At 42.6% G+C, this 16,753-nt stretch overlaps 1 non-coding gene across 1 annotated transcript; it reads left to right on the top strand.

The window, feature by feature from the left end:
* The first annotated feature begins 7,207 nt into the window (after positions 1 to 7,207).
* Positions 7,208 to 7,290, top strand: trnal-uaa (transfer RNA leucine (anticodon UAA)). Its single transcript has one exon. It is a non-coding gene; the product is annotated as a tRNA-Leu (tRNA).
* The last annotated feature ends 9,463 nt before the right edge of the window (positions 7,291 to 16,753 follow it).

Below are 16,753 nucleotides of genomic sequence, written 5' to 3'. Positions count from 1 at the left end.
TTTGAATGAGAAATACTTGTGTGATTTTTACTATGAAAAAAAAAGCCGGGGTGTTGTGGTTTGTTTTCGTTCCACCCACTTTTTCAAAAAGAGTGAAAGTTTTTTTAACGCTTCGTAGTGTTGTCCTGTATGTGGGAAGTTTAAGAGTGTGAACCTTATTGAATTACAAAGTTTGAATCGGGATTTTGAGATATTCAGAGAAGGCGCAGAAAATACTGAGATGGAGTCAAAAGGATTAAAAAAAAATTATATTAAATAACACGACCTTGAGGCTGGAACAATTGAAATAACGAAAAGCATTCCACAGCCTACGTGCCAGACTTCCCTCTAGTTATGGAAAAGACGAAAAAAAAGACGTAACGTACTAAATAGGTGCTAAAAAAAATGTGTTCTGAGATTTTAAATTATGAGAAAAATTCCACTGCAGTCTAAAAAATCACTCCTGTCGAGTTGGCAGAAAAACTCCATTAAATTAGGGCTTTCATTGACAAAAGGAGGACATATTAAAAACCGTAGACGTCTTAAAGAAAGAGTGCACGCACGAGAAATGTATTCAGAGTTCCACTGGGACCTCTGAGAAATGTATCGATAGACTACTTAATTAAAATGGTTGGCTTTGCATTGACCGAGGCTGATGACGAAATTGAATTTCAGTAAACAAATAGCTATTAAAAATTTGTGGTCTCGTTTTAAATCAATTAAAAAAATATCTTTGGCAAGTACTTGGATAAGAAGTTAAAAAAATATTGGAGTTTAATCAAATGCTGCCTTTCCTGATGAAAAAAATTTTTTTTCAGATGGTTACGTGAAGTCACGTAATGACATCAGGTCTTCTTACAAACCTGTAAAGGAGTTAACCCTTTCCATTGACAGCCGTTTCATACTGAACATTATCAATAAAGAAATAGATACTCAAACAAAACAAATTGAAGAGTTAAAAGGCTAAGATAAATAAGCTGAAAGGGATCCACAAACGCAACTTAACCCTGACCTCCGATTTCACGGAGTGACCTCCACATGCATGGATTAAAGCTTAAACTCCCCGCCTTCACTGAAACACAGGGACTGTCAGGATTCCTGGGACAAGTCTCCACATTGTAAAACAGGGAACCCTTAAGCGGCAGTATTATACCACTAGAACCCCTCAGTGGTGGTCTCTGGACCTGCCGCAGGCACCCGAGCATACGATCCCAGTGGAAAGAATCAGGACCTGCAGAACTTTTATCAGGATCACAAAGGGGAAGTGAAGGACATTCTATTAAGGGCTAGACTTCTGTATCTCTATGTGTTTGAGTCTTTTTCTCACTCAGTCTGCCTCTCCTTCTCAGTCTCACACTTTCTGTCTCTCGTTGTCTCTATCTCGCTGTCTGTCACTCTCTGTTTGTTTGTTTGTCTCTGTCTCTCAATGTGTCTGTCGACTTCTCATGTTGTCCAGTTCTGTTCACAACTCGATTCCTGCTCTGTCAGAACTGATTTTCGTCAGTTTCTCGTTAGTATAGTGGTGAGTATCCCAGCCTGTCATGCTGCAGAGTGGGGTTCAATTCCCCGTGTGGAGGCCGTTTTTTCAAAATGCATAATTTTACTTCTGTTTCTTGGTATCGATTCATGTTATCAAGTTCCAGAGCAATATAGAACAGTAAAAATACAGGTAGAGGAGATTGCCTCTTCTAGATTTTTAGCAAATGGAAACTTTTTCAGGATTCTTTGGCCGTCTGCTGCACAGAGATGGATGACTGAGTTTTTTCTGCGTAACGTTTAAAGAGGAAGCAACGCAGTGGTCATGGCCGAGTGGTTAAGGCGATGAACTAGAAATCTATTGGTTTTTTTCCCCATGCAGGTTCGAATCCTGCCAACTTCGATACTTTGCAATTCACAATTTAACCAGTTCGCTACAAAACTGATCCTGAGATAGGTGGCATAACGTCCCATACCTTTCAACACTGACATCTCTTTCTGATTTTTATTAATCTGCAATTTTAAAGATACATACGGATAGAAAAACGCAAAAAGCTGTCAAAGTTGCTTCAGTGATTCAGCCTGCCTATCCTTCTATATGTCTAAGGCATCTGTGCATCTCCGTTAGTGCGTGTAAATTTTAGGTTATGTATGTGTGTGTCTCTCTCTCTGTCTGTCTATCTGTATATATGTCTCTGTGTATGTGCACTGTCTGTGGATATTATCACCATGAATTTGGTATGTCCTGGAACTTAGAAAAAAACTTGGGGAAAATAATACGGTTGTGAACTTTGGTATCGGCTTTGGTTCAGTGGCAGCAGTCTCGACTGAATCAGGAGTTTGTGTGTTCAAGTCCCACTCCTGAGAATTAAGCATATAATCTTGGCTAACACTCAAGAGCAGCACTTGGGAATTTTGCATTGTTGAAGCTGTTGACGTTCGGATGAAATGTTAAATTGAAGCTCTGTCTGCACCCTCGTATGGATGTGAACCGTCCCAGAGCATTACTGAAAAAGAATAGGAGAGTTGCCCCCGTGTCAATATTACTAAAAATGTTCGTAAATGCTCACTGAAAAACTATGTGTATGTGTGTGTCTGTGGGGGTGGGGTTGAATCCAGATTCTCGCAGAAACAGAATCCAGATTGCGACAGGACCAGGATGGCCGAGTGGTTAAGGCGGTGGCCTTAAAATTCAATGGGCTTTTCCCGCGTGGGTTTGTACCCCAATCCTGGTATCTCTTTAATTTAACACGGATTTCCTCCCATTCTGATCAGTGATACCGGATTTTCATCTGTTGAATCTGCAATTTTCTGTAACTATGTGACACTCTGAGTCGATAATGAAATGAAATTGTGAAATCTATCTGTGTCGCTCGGTCTCTGCCTCTCTCTCTCTTTCGAGAGCTGTGTATGCGTTTGTATGTTTGAGTCTTTGTCTCAATCTATCTGTCCCTGTTTCTCTACTTGTCTCTCAATCTGTCACTTTCTTATGGTGTCCACGTCTGTCCCAATGCGATTCTCTCAGACTCTTTGTCTGACTGGCTGTCTCTTTCCCATCATTTCTTTGCCTGCCTCTGTTCGTCCCTGTCTCTAACCTGATAAGTATTTCCATCATTTTCAGTTTTTGTCTCTATCTCTCTCTCTCTATCTGTCTCTCTCCTTGTCACTGTCTTAATCATTGTCTTTCTCCCACTCTTTCCCTCTCTCTCTTTATAGAGCACACAGACACATCTCTATATATGTGTGTGTTTGAGTCTTTTTCTCACTCAGTCTGCCTCTCCTTCTCAAACTCATACTTTCTGTCTCTCGTTGTCTCTATCTCGTTGTCTGTCTCTCCCTGCTTGTTGGTTTGTCTCTTTCTCTCAATATGTCGGTCGGCTTCTCATGGTGTCCACTTCTGTTCACATCTCGATTCCGGGTCTGACAGGACCGGAACCAATGTCCTAGGGGGAGTGTTTACTAGTGCTGTTGGGGAGGAGTTAAAGTAATATGACAGGGGGATGGGAACCAATGCAGGGAGACAGAGTGAAACAACAAGGAGGCAAAAGCAAAAGACAGAAAGGAGATGAGGAAAAATGGAGGGCAGAGAAACCCAAGGCAAAGAACAAAGGACAAAGGGTGTTAAAAAAACAAGCCTGAAGGCTTTGTGTCTTAATGCAAGGAGTATCCGCAATAAGGTGGATGAATTAACTGTGCAAATAGATGTTAACAAATATGATGTGATTGGGATTACGGAGACGTGGCTCCAGGATGATCAGGGCTTGGAACTCAACATCCAAGGATATTCAACATTCAGGAAGGATAGAATAAAAGGATAAGGAGGTGGGGTAGCAGTGCTGGTGAAAGAGGAGCATTGACAGTCATTTTCCAACATTCCATTGACTCTGGATCAGTTCCTATCGAGTGGAGGGTAGCCAATGTAACCCCACTTTTTAAAAAAGGAGGGAGAGAGAAAACAGGGAATTATAGACCGGTCAGCCTGACCTCAGTAGTGGGTAAAATGATGAAATCAATTATTAAGGATTTCAGAGCAGCGCATTTGGAAAATGGTGACATGATCGGTCCAAGTCAGCATGGATTTGTGAAAGGGAAATCATGCTTGACAACTCTTCTGGAATTTTTTGAGGATGTTTCCAGTAAAGTGGACAAAGGAGAACCAGTTGATGTGGTATATTTGGACTTTCAGAAGGCTTTCGACAAGGTCCCACACAAGAGATTAATGTGCAAAGTTAAAGCACATGGGATTGGGGGTATTGTGCTGACGTGGATTGAGAACTGGTTGTCAGACAGGAAGCAAAGAGTAGGAGTAAATGGGTACTTTTCAGAATGGCAGGCAGTGACTAGTGGGGTACTGCAAGGTTCTGTGCTGGGGCCCCAGCTGTTTACATTGTACATTAATGATTTAGACGAGGGGATTAAATGTAGTATCTCCAAATTTGCGGATGACACTAAGTTGGGTGGCAGTGTGAGCTGCGAGGAGGATGATATGAGGCTGCAGAGTGACTTGGATAGGTTAGGTGAGTGGGCAAATGCATGGCAGATGAAGTATAATGTGGATAAATGTGAGGTTATCCACTTTGGTGGTAAAAACAGAGAGACAGACTATTATCTGAATGGTGACAGATTAGGAAAAGGGGAGGTGCAACGAGACCTGGGTGTCATGGTACATCAGTCATTGAAGGTTGGCATGCAGGTACAGCAGGCGGTTAAGAAAGCAAATGGCATGTTGGCCTTCATAGCGAGGGGATTTGAGTACGGGGGCAGGGAGGTGTTGCTACAGTTGTACAGGGCCTTGGTGAGGCCACACCTGGAGTATTGTGTACAGTTTTGGTCTCCTAACTTGAGGAAGGACATTCTTGCTATTGAGGGAGTGCAGCGAAGATTCACCAGACTGATTCCTGGGATGGTGGGACTGACCTATCAAGAAAGACTGGATCAACTGGGCTTGTATTCACTGGAGTTCAGAAGAATGAGAGGGAACCTCATAGAAACATTTAAAATTCTGACAGGTTTCGACAGGTTAGATGCAGGAAGAATGTTCCCAATGTTGGGGAAGCCCAGAACCAAGGGTCACAGTCTTAGGATAAGGGGTAAGCCAGTTAGGACCGAGATGAGGGGAAACTTCTTCACCCAGAGAGTGGTGAACCTGTGGAATTCTCTACCACAGAAAGTAGTTGAGGCCAATTCACTAAATATATTCAAAAGGGAGTTAGATAAGGTCCTTACTACTAGGGGGATCAAGGGGTATGGCGAGAACGCAGGAAGGGGGTACTGAAGTTGCATGTTCAGGCATGAACTCATTGAATGGCGGTGTCGGCTCGAAGGGTTGAATGGCCTACTCCTGCACCTATTTTCTATGTTTCTATGTTTCTATATAACATCTGTCGCTTCCTTGTTAGTAGAGTGGTAAGTATCCCCGCCTGTCATGTGGGAAACCGGGGTTCAATTCCCCGATGAGGAGGTGGTTGTTTCAAAATGCAAAGTTTTACTTTTGTTTCTTGGTACAGACTCGTGTTAAAAAGTTCCAGAGTAATATAGAATAGTGAAAATGCAGCAAGAGCAGATAGCCTCTTCCAGATTTTTAGCAAACGGAGACTGTTTCAGGATTCCGTGGCCGTCTGCTGCACAGAGATGGATGACTGAGTTTTATCTGAGTAACATTTAAAGAGGCAGCGGACCAGTAGCTGTGGCCGAATGGATAAGACGATGGACTAAAAATCCACTGGGGTTTCCCCGTGCAGATTTGAATCCTGCCGACTACGTTTCTCAGCATATTTCATTCTGTTTGATAATTTAACCAGGTTCATGCAAAACTGATTCTGAGATAGATGGAACAACGTCCCACACCTTTCAACACAGCCGCTGATTTATTACTTTCATTAATCTGCAATATTCACCATACATACGGATTGAAAAAAGCAAAAGCCATCCAAAGTAGCGACAGTGAACCGGCCTGTCTATCCGTCTATTTGTCTAAGGCACTCTGTGTATATCTTGATCTGGGTGTCATGGTACATCAGTCATTGAAAGTTGGTATGCAGATGCAGCAGGCAGTGAAGAAGGCAAATGGCATGTTCGCTTTCATAGCTAGGGGATTTGAGTATAGGAGCATGGACGTCTGACTGCAGTTGTAAAGAGCCTTGGTGAGGTCATACCTGGAATATTGTGTTCAGTTTTGCTCTCCCAATCTGAGGAAGGACGTCCTTGCTATTGAGGGAGTACAGCGAAGGTTCACCAGCTCGATTCCCGGGATGGCAGGACTGACATATGAGGAGAGACTGGATCAACTGGGCTGGTATCCACTGGAGTTTATAAGAATGAGAGGCGTTCCCATAGAAATATATAAAATTCTGACGAGATTGGACAGGTTCGAGGCGGGTAGAATGTTCCCATTGCTGGGGAATTCGAGAACCAAGGGTCACAGTCGAAGAATAAGTGGTAAGGCATTTAGGACCGAGATGGGGAGAAACTTCTTCAGTCAGAGAGTGGTTAACCTGTGGCATTCTCTACCGCAGAAAGTTGTTGAGGCCAGTTCGTTAGATATATTCAAAAGGGAGTTAGATATGGCCCTTACGGCTAAAGGGATCAAAGGGTATGGAGAGAAAGCAGGAAAGGGGTACGAAGGTTGAATGATCAGCCATGATCTTATTGAATGATGGTGCAGGCTCGAAGGGCCGAAAGGCCTACTCCTGCAACTAATTTATTTGTTTCTATGTTTCTATGTTGATGCGTGTATATTTGTGGTTGTTGTCTGTGTGTGTGTCTGTGTCTGTCCATCTGTATGTATGTCTCTGTGTATGTACAACTGTCTATGGAAATCATCACCATGATTTTGGTGCGTCCTGGAGATTTTAAAAAGCTTGGGGAAAATAATACGGTTGTGATCTTTGGTATCGGCTTTGTTTCAGTGGCTCCATTCTCGTCTGAATCAGGAGGTTGTGTGTGTCAGTCGCACTCCTGAGACTTGAGCACGTCATCTTAGCTGACACTCAAATGCATTACTTGAGGAATTTTGCATTGTTGAAGCTGTTGACTTTCGGATGAAATGTTAAATTGAAGCTTCATCTGCACCCTCGGGTGGATGTGAAAGGTCCCAGAGCCTTACTCGAAAAAGAATAGGAGAGTTGCCCCCGTGTCAATATTACGAAAAATGTTCGAAAATGCTCCCTGAAACCCGATGTGTGTGTGTGTGTCTGTGGAGGTGGAGTTGAAGCCCACATTCTCTCAGAGACAGAATCCAAACACTAACCGGACCAGGATGGCCGAGTGGTTAAGGCGTTGGGCTTAAGATCCAATGGGTTTATACCTGCGTGTGTTCTAACCCCACTCCTGGTAATTACTTAATTAAACAGAGATTTCTCCCATTCTGCTCAGTGATAACCGATTTTCATCTGTTGCATTTTGCATTTTTCTGTAGCTCAGTGACAATCTGAGCAGATAATGAAACGAAATTGTAAAATATATCTGTGTCGCTCAGTCTCTGCCTCTCTCTCTCTCTCTTTAGAGAGCTATATATGTATTTGTGTGTTTGAGTCTTTGTCTCTCTCAGTCTGCCTCTCTCTGATTCACTCTGTCTGTCCCTGTTTCTCTGTTTGTCTCTGTCTCACAATCTGTCTCCTTCACACGGTGTCCAGTTCTGTTTGAATGGGTTCTGTCAGACTCTCTGTCTGACTGTCTCGTTCTTTCCCATCATGTCTGTCTGTCCAGGTCTTTGCCTGTCTCTGTTCGTCCCTGTCTCTAACCTGATGAGTATTTCCAACATTTTCTGTTTTTTTCTCTATGTCTCTCTCTCTCTATTTGTCTTTCTCTCTATCTGTCTCCCTCTTTGTCTCTCTCTTTGTCCCTGTCTTTCTTTCACTCTTTCCCTCCCTCTCTTTATAAATCACACAAACACATCTCTGTCTATGTCTCTGCCTGCTGTCTCTCTTTGCCTGTCGCTGGTAGTTCCTGTTTCTAACCTGCTGAGAATTTCCAACATTTTCTGTTTGTATCTTTGTCTCTCTTTCTATCTGTCGCTCTCTCTCCATCTGTCTCTCTCCTTGTCACTGTCTTTATCATTGTCTTTCTCTCACTCTTTCCCTCTCTCTCTTAATAGATCACACACACAGATCTATTTATATGTATGTGTTTGACAGTCTTTTTCTCACTCAGTCTGCCTCTCGTTTTCAGTCTCACACTTGCATTCTCTCGTTGTCTCGATCTCGATGTCGGTCTCTCCCTGTTTGTCGGTTTGTCTCTGTCTCTCAATGTGTCTGTCGACTTCTCATGGTGTCCAGTTCTGTTCACAGTTCGAGTACTGCTTTGACAAAATGTATGTGCATCAATTCCTCGTGAGAAAGTGGTGAGTGTCCCCGCCTGTCACGCGGGTGACAGCGGTTCAATTCCCTAACGGGGCTGTCGCATTTTACAAAAGGCAGAATTTTCCTTCTGTTTCTTGGTCGAGATTCATATTAAAACGTTCCAGAGCAATATAGAACAGCAAAAATACAGGTAGAGGTGATTGCCTCTTCCAGATATTTATCAAACGGAAACTTTTTCAGGATTCTTTGACCGTCTGCTGCACAGAGATGGACGACTGTGTTTTTTCTGAGTAATGTTGCACGAGGCATATACGCAGCAGTCGTGGCCGAGTGGTTAAGACGATGGACTAGCAATCCATGCGGTTTTAGCTGCGCAGGCTCGAATCCTGTCAAATACGATTCTTAACATTTTTCGTTCCATTTCACAATTTAACCAGGTCTCTGCAAAACAGATCCTGACAGAGATGGAATAACGTCCCACACCTTTCAACACTGACATTTTTTTCATATTTTTATTGATCTGCAATATTCATGATACATACGGATAGAAAAACGCAAAAATCAGCCAAAGTTGCGACAGTGATTCAGCCTGTCTATCGCTCAAAATGTCGAAGGCATCTGTTCATGTCCGTTGGTGCGTGTAAATTTTTGGTAATGTGTGTGTGTCTCTCTGTGTCTGTCTCTCTCTATGTATGTCTCTGTGTATTTGCAACTGTCTGTGGAAATCATCAGCATGAATTTGGTATGTCCTGGAACTTAGAAAAAAACTTGGGGAAAGTAATACGGCTGTGAACTTTTGTCTCAGCTTTGGTTCAGTGGCAGCATTCTCGACTGAATCAGGAGTTTGTGTGTTTAAGTCGCACTCCTGAGACTTGAGCATATAATCTTGGCTTACACTCAACTGTAGCACTTGGGGAATTTTGCATTGTTGAAGCTGTTGTCTTTCGGTTGAAATGTTAAATTGAAGCTTCATCTGCACCCTCGGCTGCATGTGAAAGGTCCCAGAGCCTTACTCGAAAAAGAATAGGATAGTTGCGCCCGTGTCAATATTACGAAAAATATTCGAAAATGCTCCCTGAAACCCGATGTGTCTGTGTGTGTCTGTGGGGGTGGAGTTGAAGCCCAGATTCTCACAGAGATAGAATCCACTCGCCAACGGGACCAGGATGGCCGAGTGGTTAAGGCGTTAAGCTTAAAATCCAATCGGTTTACACCCGCGTGGGTTCGTATCTCACTCCTGGTAATTGCTTAATTAAACAAATATTTTTTTCCCATCATGCTCAGTGATACCCGATTTTCATCTGTTGCATTTGCATTTTTCTGTAACTCGATGACACTCTGAGCATATAATGAAATGAAATTGTGAAATGTATCTGTGTCGCTGAGTCTCTGCCTCTTTCTCTCTTTCAAGAGTTGTGTATGTGTTTGTGTATTTGAGTCTTTGTCTCTCTCAGTCTGCCTCTCTCTGATTCACTCTGTCTGTCCCTTTTACTCTGTTTGTCTCTGTCTCTCAATCTGTCTCTTTCTCATGGTGTCAAGTTCTGTTCCAAAGACATTCTCTCAGACATTCTGTCTGACTGTCTCTCTCTTTCCATCATCTCTGTCTGTCCATGTCTTTGCCTGTCTCTGTTGCTCCCTGCCTCTAACCTGATGAGTATTTCCATCATTTTCTGTTTATGCCTCTTTGTCTCTCTCTCTATCTGTCTTTCTCTCTATCTGTCTCGCTCTTTGTCTCTCTCTTTGTCCCTGGCTTTTTCTTGTCATTCCATCACTATTTGCCTCCCTCTCTTTTTGGAGCACGCAAACACATCTCTGTGTACGTATGTTTTGAAGTCTTTGTCTCACTCAGTCTGACCCTCCGTCTCAGTCTCAAACTTTCTGTTTCTCTCTGTCTCTATCTCACTGTCTGTCACTCCCTGTTTCCCTGTTCGTCTCTGTTTCTCACGGTGTCCAGTTCTGTTCCAATCGGATTCTCTCAGTCTCTCTTACTGACTGTCTCACTCTTTCCCATCATCTCTGTCTGTCTATGTCTCTGCCTGTCTGTCTCTCTTTGTCTGTCTCTGTTGGTCCCTGTCTCTAAGCTGATAAGTATTTCCATCATTTTCTGTTTTTGTCTCTATCTCTCTCTCTCGATCTGTTCTCTCCTTTCTCTCATTGTCTTTCTCTCATTCTAACCCTCTCTCTCTTTATAGATCACACACACAGACCTCTGTATCTCTATGTGTTTGAGTATTTTTCTCACTCAGTCTGCCTCTCCTTCTCAGTAATGTTTAAAGAGGCAGAAACGCAGTAGTCGTGGCCGAGTGGTTAAGGCGATGAACTAGAAATCCGTTGGGTTTTCCCCATGCAAGTTCGAATCCTGCTGACTTTGATACTCAGCATTTTTCATTGCATTTCACAATTTAACCAGGTCTCTACAAAACTGATCCTGAGATAGGTGGAATAACTTCCCACACTTTTCAACAATGACATCTCTTTCTGATTTTTATTAATCTGCAATATTAAAGATACATACGGATAGAAAAACGCAAAAATCTGTCAAAGTTGCTACAGTGATTCAGCCTGCCTATCCTTCTGTATGTCTAAGGCATCTGTCCATCTCCGTTGGTGCGTGTAAATTTTAGGTTATGTGTGTGTGTGTGTGTGTCTCTCTCTCTCTCTCTCTGTCTATCTGTATATATTTCTCTGTGTATGTGCAACTGTCTGTGGAAATCATCATCATGAATTTGGTATGTCCTGGAACTTATAAAAAAGAATTGGGGAAAATAGTACGGTTGTGAACTTTGGTATCGGCTTTGGTTCAGTGGCAGCAGTCTCGACTGAATCAGGAGTTTGTGTGTTCATAGTCCCACTCCTGAGACTTAAGCATATAATCTTGGCTAACACTCAAGTGCAGCACTTGGGGAATTTTGCATTGTTGAAGCTGTTGACGTTCGGATGAAATGTTAAATTGAAGTTCCATCTGCACCCTCGTATGGATGTGAAACGTCCCAGAGCATTACTCGAAAAAGAGAGTTGCCCCCGTTATCACGCGGGAGACAGGGATTCAATTCCCCGACGTCGAGGTAGTTGTTTCAAAATGCCAAATTTTACTTTGGTTTCTTGGTATAGACTCATGTTAAAAAGTTCCAGAGTAATATAGAAGAGTAAAAATACAGCAAGAGCAGATTGCCTCTTCCAGATTTTTAGCAAACGGAGACTGTTTCAGGATTCTGTGGCCGTCTGCTGCACAGAGATGGATGACTGAGTTTTATCTGAGTAACATTTAAAGAGGCAGCGGACTATTAGTTGTGGCCGAGTGGTTAAGACGATGGACTAAAAATCCATTGGGGTTTCCCTGCACAGAGTTGAATCCTGCCGACTACGTTTCTCAGCATATTTCATTCTGTTTGACAATTTAACCAGATTCATGCAAAACTGATTCTGAAACAAATGGAACAACGTCCCACACCTTTCAACACAGCCGCTGATTGCTTACTTTCATTAATCTGCAATATTCACGATACATACGGATAGAAAAACGCAAAAGCCTGCCAAAGTAGCGACAGTGAACCTGCCTGTCTACCCATCTATTTGTCTAATGCACTCTGTGTATATCTTGATCTGGGTGTCATGGTCCATCAGTCATTGAAAGTTGGCACGCAGGTGCAGCTGGCGGTGAAGAAGGCAAATGGCATGTTCGCCTTCATAGCTAGGGGATTTGAGTATAGGAGCAGGGATGTCTTACTGCAGTTGTCCAGGGCCTTGCTGAGGGCACACCTGGAATATTTTGGTTAGTTTGTTCTCCCAATCTGAGAAAGTACGTTTTTGCTATTGAGGGAGTACAGCGAAGGTTCAACAGCTTGATTCCCGGGATGGCAGGACTGACATATGAGGAGAGACTGGATCAACTGGGCTGGTATCGACTGGAGCTAAGAAGAATGAGAGGGCAACTCATAGAAATATATAAAATTCTGACGAGATTGGACAGGTTAGAGGCGGGAAGAATCTTCCCGTTGCTAGGGAGTTCGAGAATCAAGGGTCACAGTCTAAGAATAAGGGATAAATCATTTAGGACCTAGATGAGGAGAAACTTCTTCACTCAGAGAGTGGTTAACCTGTGGAATTCTTTACCGCAGAAAGTTGTTGAGGCCAGTTCGTTAGATATATTCAAAAGGGAGTTAGATATGGCCCTTACGACTACAGGGGGTATGGAGAGAAAGCAGGAAAGGGGTACTGAGGTTGAATGATCAGCCATGATCTTATTGAATGGTGGTGCAGGCTCGATGGGCCGAATGGCCGACTCCTGCACCTAATTTCTATGTTTCTATGTTTCTATATTGATGCGTGTATATTTTTGGTTATTGTGTATGTGTGTGTCTGTATATGTCTGTTTGTTTGTATGTCTCTGTGTATGTGCTGTCTATGGAAATCATCACCATGAATTTGATATGTCCTGGAACCTTTAAAACAACTTGGGGAAAATAATACGGTTGTGATCTTTGTTTCAGTGGCTCCATTCTCGACTGAATCAGGAGGTTGTGTGTGTAAGTTCCATTCCTGAGACTTGAGCACATCATCTTGGCTGACACTCAAATGTAGTACTTGGGGAATTTTGCATTGTTAATGCTGTTGACTTTCAGATGAAGTGTTAAATTGAAGCTCCATCTGCACTCTCGGGTGGATGTGAAACATAGAAACATAGAAACATAGAAAATAGGTGCAGGAGTAGGCCATTCGGCCCTTCGAGCCTGCACTGCCATTCAATGAGTTCATGGCTGAACATGCAACTTCAGTACCCCATTCCTGCTTTCTCGCCGTACCCCTTGATCCCCCTAGTAGTAAGGACTACATCTCACTCCCTTTTGAATACATTTAGTGAATTGGCCTCAACAACTTTCTGTGGTAGTGAATTCCACAGGTTCACCACTCTCTTGCTGTAGAAGTTTCTCCTCATCTCGGTCCTAAATGGCTTACCCCTTATTCTTAGATTGTGACCCCTGGTTCTGGACTTCCCCAACATTGGGAATATTTTTCGTGCATCTAAACTGTCTAAACCGTCAGAATTTTAAAGGTTTCTATGAGATCCCCTCTCATTCTTCTGAACTCCAGTGAATACAAGCCCAGTTGATCCAGTCTTTCTTGATAGGTCAGTCCCGCCATCCCGGGAATCAGTCTGGTGAACCTTCGCTGCACTCCCGCAATAGCAAGAATGTCCTTACTCAAGTTAGGAGACCAAAACTGTACACAATACTCCAGGTGTGGCCTCACCAAGGCCCTGTACAACTGTAGCAACACCTCCCTGCCCCTGTACTCAAATCCCCTCGCTATGAAGGCCAACATGCCATTTGCTTTCTTAACCGCCTGCTGTACCTGCATGCCAGCCTTCAATGACTGATGTACCATGACACCCAGGTCTCGTTGCACCTCCCCTTTTCCTAATCTGTCACCATTCAGATAATAGTCTGTTTCTCTGTTTTTACCACCCAAGTGGATAACCTCACATTTATCCACATTATACTTCATCTGCCATGCATTTGTCCACTCACCTAACCTATCCAAGTCACTCTGCAGCCTCATAGCATCCTCCGCGCAGATGACACTGCTACCCAACTTCGTGTCATCCGCAAATTTGGAGATACTACATTTAATCCCCTCATCTAAATCATTAATGTACAATGTAAACAGCTGGGGCCCCAGCAAAGAACCTTGCGGTACCCCACTAGTCACTGCATGCCATTCTGAAAAGTACCCATTTACTCCTACTCGTTGCTTCCTGTCTGACAACCAGTTCTCAATCCATGTCAGCATACTACCCCCAATCCCATGTGCTTTAACTTTGCACATATAATCTCTTGTGTGGGATTCCTGTTTGATGCCCTCCCCAACATCACTACTACTGTTTGGAGGTCTGTACATTTGCGTTATACCTACATAAGCAAGTATTACATTCATAGGCAATTCACTACCTTCATCATAATTCTGAGCCCCTATTTGCAACCTTATAATTCATCCTTTATAGGGGCCGATGCAAAGCCTCCCTCATTGCTCCATATGAGTCCTCTAATTGTTTGGTGAGACGGTTATCCACTCTGCTTAGATCTTCGTTTTAAATCTGAAGATTTCCTAATTTTTCCATTGCAGTGCCTACGTGAATTGCATTGATACTCTGCTGTTGCATTACTGCAGTAGCTAAGGCAAATTGACTCTGCAAATTCTCAGTTTTCTGTTTACTGTCCGAATCTATTTTTTTGCAATTCTTCATTCTTAGCCGAATTTTGTTTTTCCAATTCCGATATTTTATCCTCTAATTCTTTCTTGACCTTTGATTCATGTTCTGCGAAGTATGAAGGTGCATCGGTGACTAGACTCAGCGCATTACCAAGCTTCTATTTCTTAGCTTTAATCTGTTCATCAATAAAAGTGACCGTATCCTTAAAGCGACACATTCGGGTTTTCCCCAAGGCAATCTACCAAAAGTGTCTGCACTTGCGTTTCGTCACATCTTTTTTCTAACTTTTTCTGATACTCTTCCCAGCGATACTCCTCTGGCATCTTAAAATTAATTATCTTTAATTGAGCTTCCTTTCGAAGATAATAGTCACTATTGGTTGACATATATTAACCCACCACAAGGTTTGATCGGTGATCAAACGATCTGCCTTGCATCTGCTGTTGACACACAACAACCTGTTTTCAAATGGAGAGAAAAAATTACAAGAGTCCCCAATTAAATTGGTAAAGAATATATTGTATTTTATTTTACAATATCTCTTTGTTTTGTCCCTTCGTGGTCGCCAGATGTAGTTTTTAAATACTGAGCAGCTTTTTGCCGCTTCGCTAACTATAGCAATTCAACTATTCTCAGGGTTTATCTTTAATTCAAACTAGGAGACGTTGTTCAAATATTAACAAATGCTTTTAATACAGGTATAATGGGTTAAAAAAACAGAGCTTTTTCAAGTTAATTATGTTCTGTTACAAAAAGTAATACTTAACAAATTATAGTCACAGCCTAATTCTCGAAAATGACCTCTCGAGATGACTGTGGTGCCGACTCCTTATCTCATGTTTTCTTGATTCGCACTGCCTTCTGAATAGAAGAGCTGTTAATTTATACCATTTTTGTCCCATTCAAATGCTATGAAAATCTGCTGGTGTTTTACCCTTACAATAGATCATATTGTCTACTGCCTTTGACCTTTAATGTTATCTCTATCTCCCCTCCCTCTCTGCGGCAGGAATCACTTCTCTGAGAACAGTTATACGGACCATGTCGCACAGAATTCATTACTAAGCTTGGCTTTACAAAATTATGATAAGAACTGGTACATGCTGCATACCTTTATCTGATTGATTAATAATTTTGGCCTCCATCCTTCTAGTTCTAAATTAAGTTCTATCAGCAGTTACAAAAATGGATAACATAATAACGGCTCAGTTTACCATGATGCTTTGCTTCTCAGCCTTTGGTCACTTTAAAACTCATTTTAAGTTATACGGCCATTTTCTATCATTTATAAACTAGTTTTACAGACAATCAATGCATATACTGGAAATTACAAACATAAAAGTTATTCATTAATTAAAGACGTGTAAAATAAGCTTCTTAACTTTAACTTCTAAAATCTGTCAATAGCAGGTGTATTAGATTAGTCAGCAGCTCCATCCATTCCCAAACTCACTTCCAAGCCCCTTCAGTAGCGCCGATGAATCTTCCCTCCCGCCAACGCTAAGTGTCATTCTACTACAGGAGGCCTCAGGCCTAGACCGCATGGGTTTAAAGAAAGAGCAGAAAGAGAAGGAAAACGGGGGAAGATACTCGGGTGTGACCACAAACCGTGGGAGGTGTTCCGTGGTCGGGAGGGTCTGAATGTAAGTTCAGACGGTGAAGGACAGGGTTCCCAAAGTTCAGCGAAACAGGGAGCGAATGTCACTGGTGGATCCCTTGTGATCTTCAGTGAGTTGATGGAGCTGGTATCAGAGGGAATGGACCAGAGCATGGAGACAGAATCCCTGGGATGATGACCAATGAGTTCAGGGAGATGGTAACAGAGGGAATGGAGCAGAGAATGCAGACAGGATCCCCGGGTGATTATCAGTGAGTTCAGGGAGATGGTATCAGAGGAAATGGAGCAGGGCAGCGAGACAGGATCCCTGGGATGATGAACACAGAGTTCGGGGTGATGGTATCAGAGGGAATGGAGCAGAGTAGAACATAAGAACATAAGAACATAAGAACAAAAGAACATAAGAACATAAGAACATAAGAAATAGGAACAGGAGTAGACAATACGGTCCCTCGAGCCTGCTCCATCTTTCAATAGGATCAGGGCTGATCTGTTCATGGATTCAGCTCCACTTCCCTGCCCGCTCCCCATAACCCCTTATCCCCTTATCGTTTAAGAAACTGTCTATTTCAGCCTTAAATTTATTCAATGACCCAGCTTCCAGAACTCTCTGAGGCAGCGATTTCCACAGATTTACAAACCTCTGAGAGAACAGATTTCTGCTCATCT

This window comes from Pristiophorus japonicus, chromosome 23, assembly GCF_044704955.1.
Source record: "Pristiophorus japonicus isolate sPriJap1 chromosome 23, sPriJap1.hap1, whole genome shotgun sequence".
NCBI lineage: Eukaryota > Metazoa > Chordata > Chondrichthyes > Pristiophoridae > Pristiophorus > Pristiophorus japonicus.
Note: the sequence above shows the minus strand (reverse complement) of the source record. Positions and strands in the feature narration are given on the sequence as shown.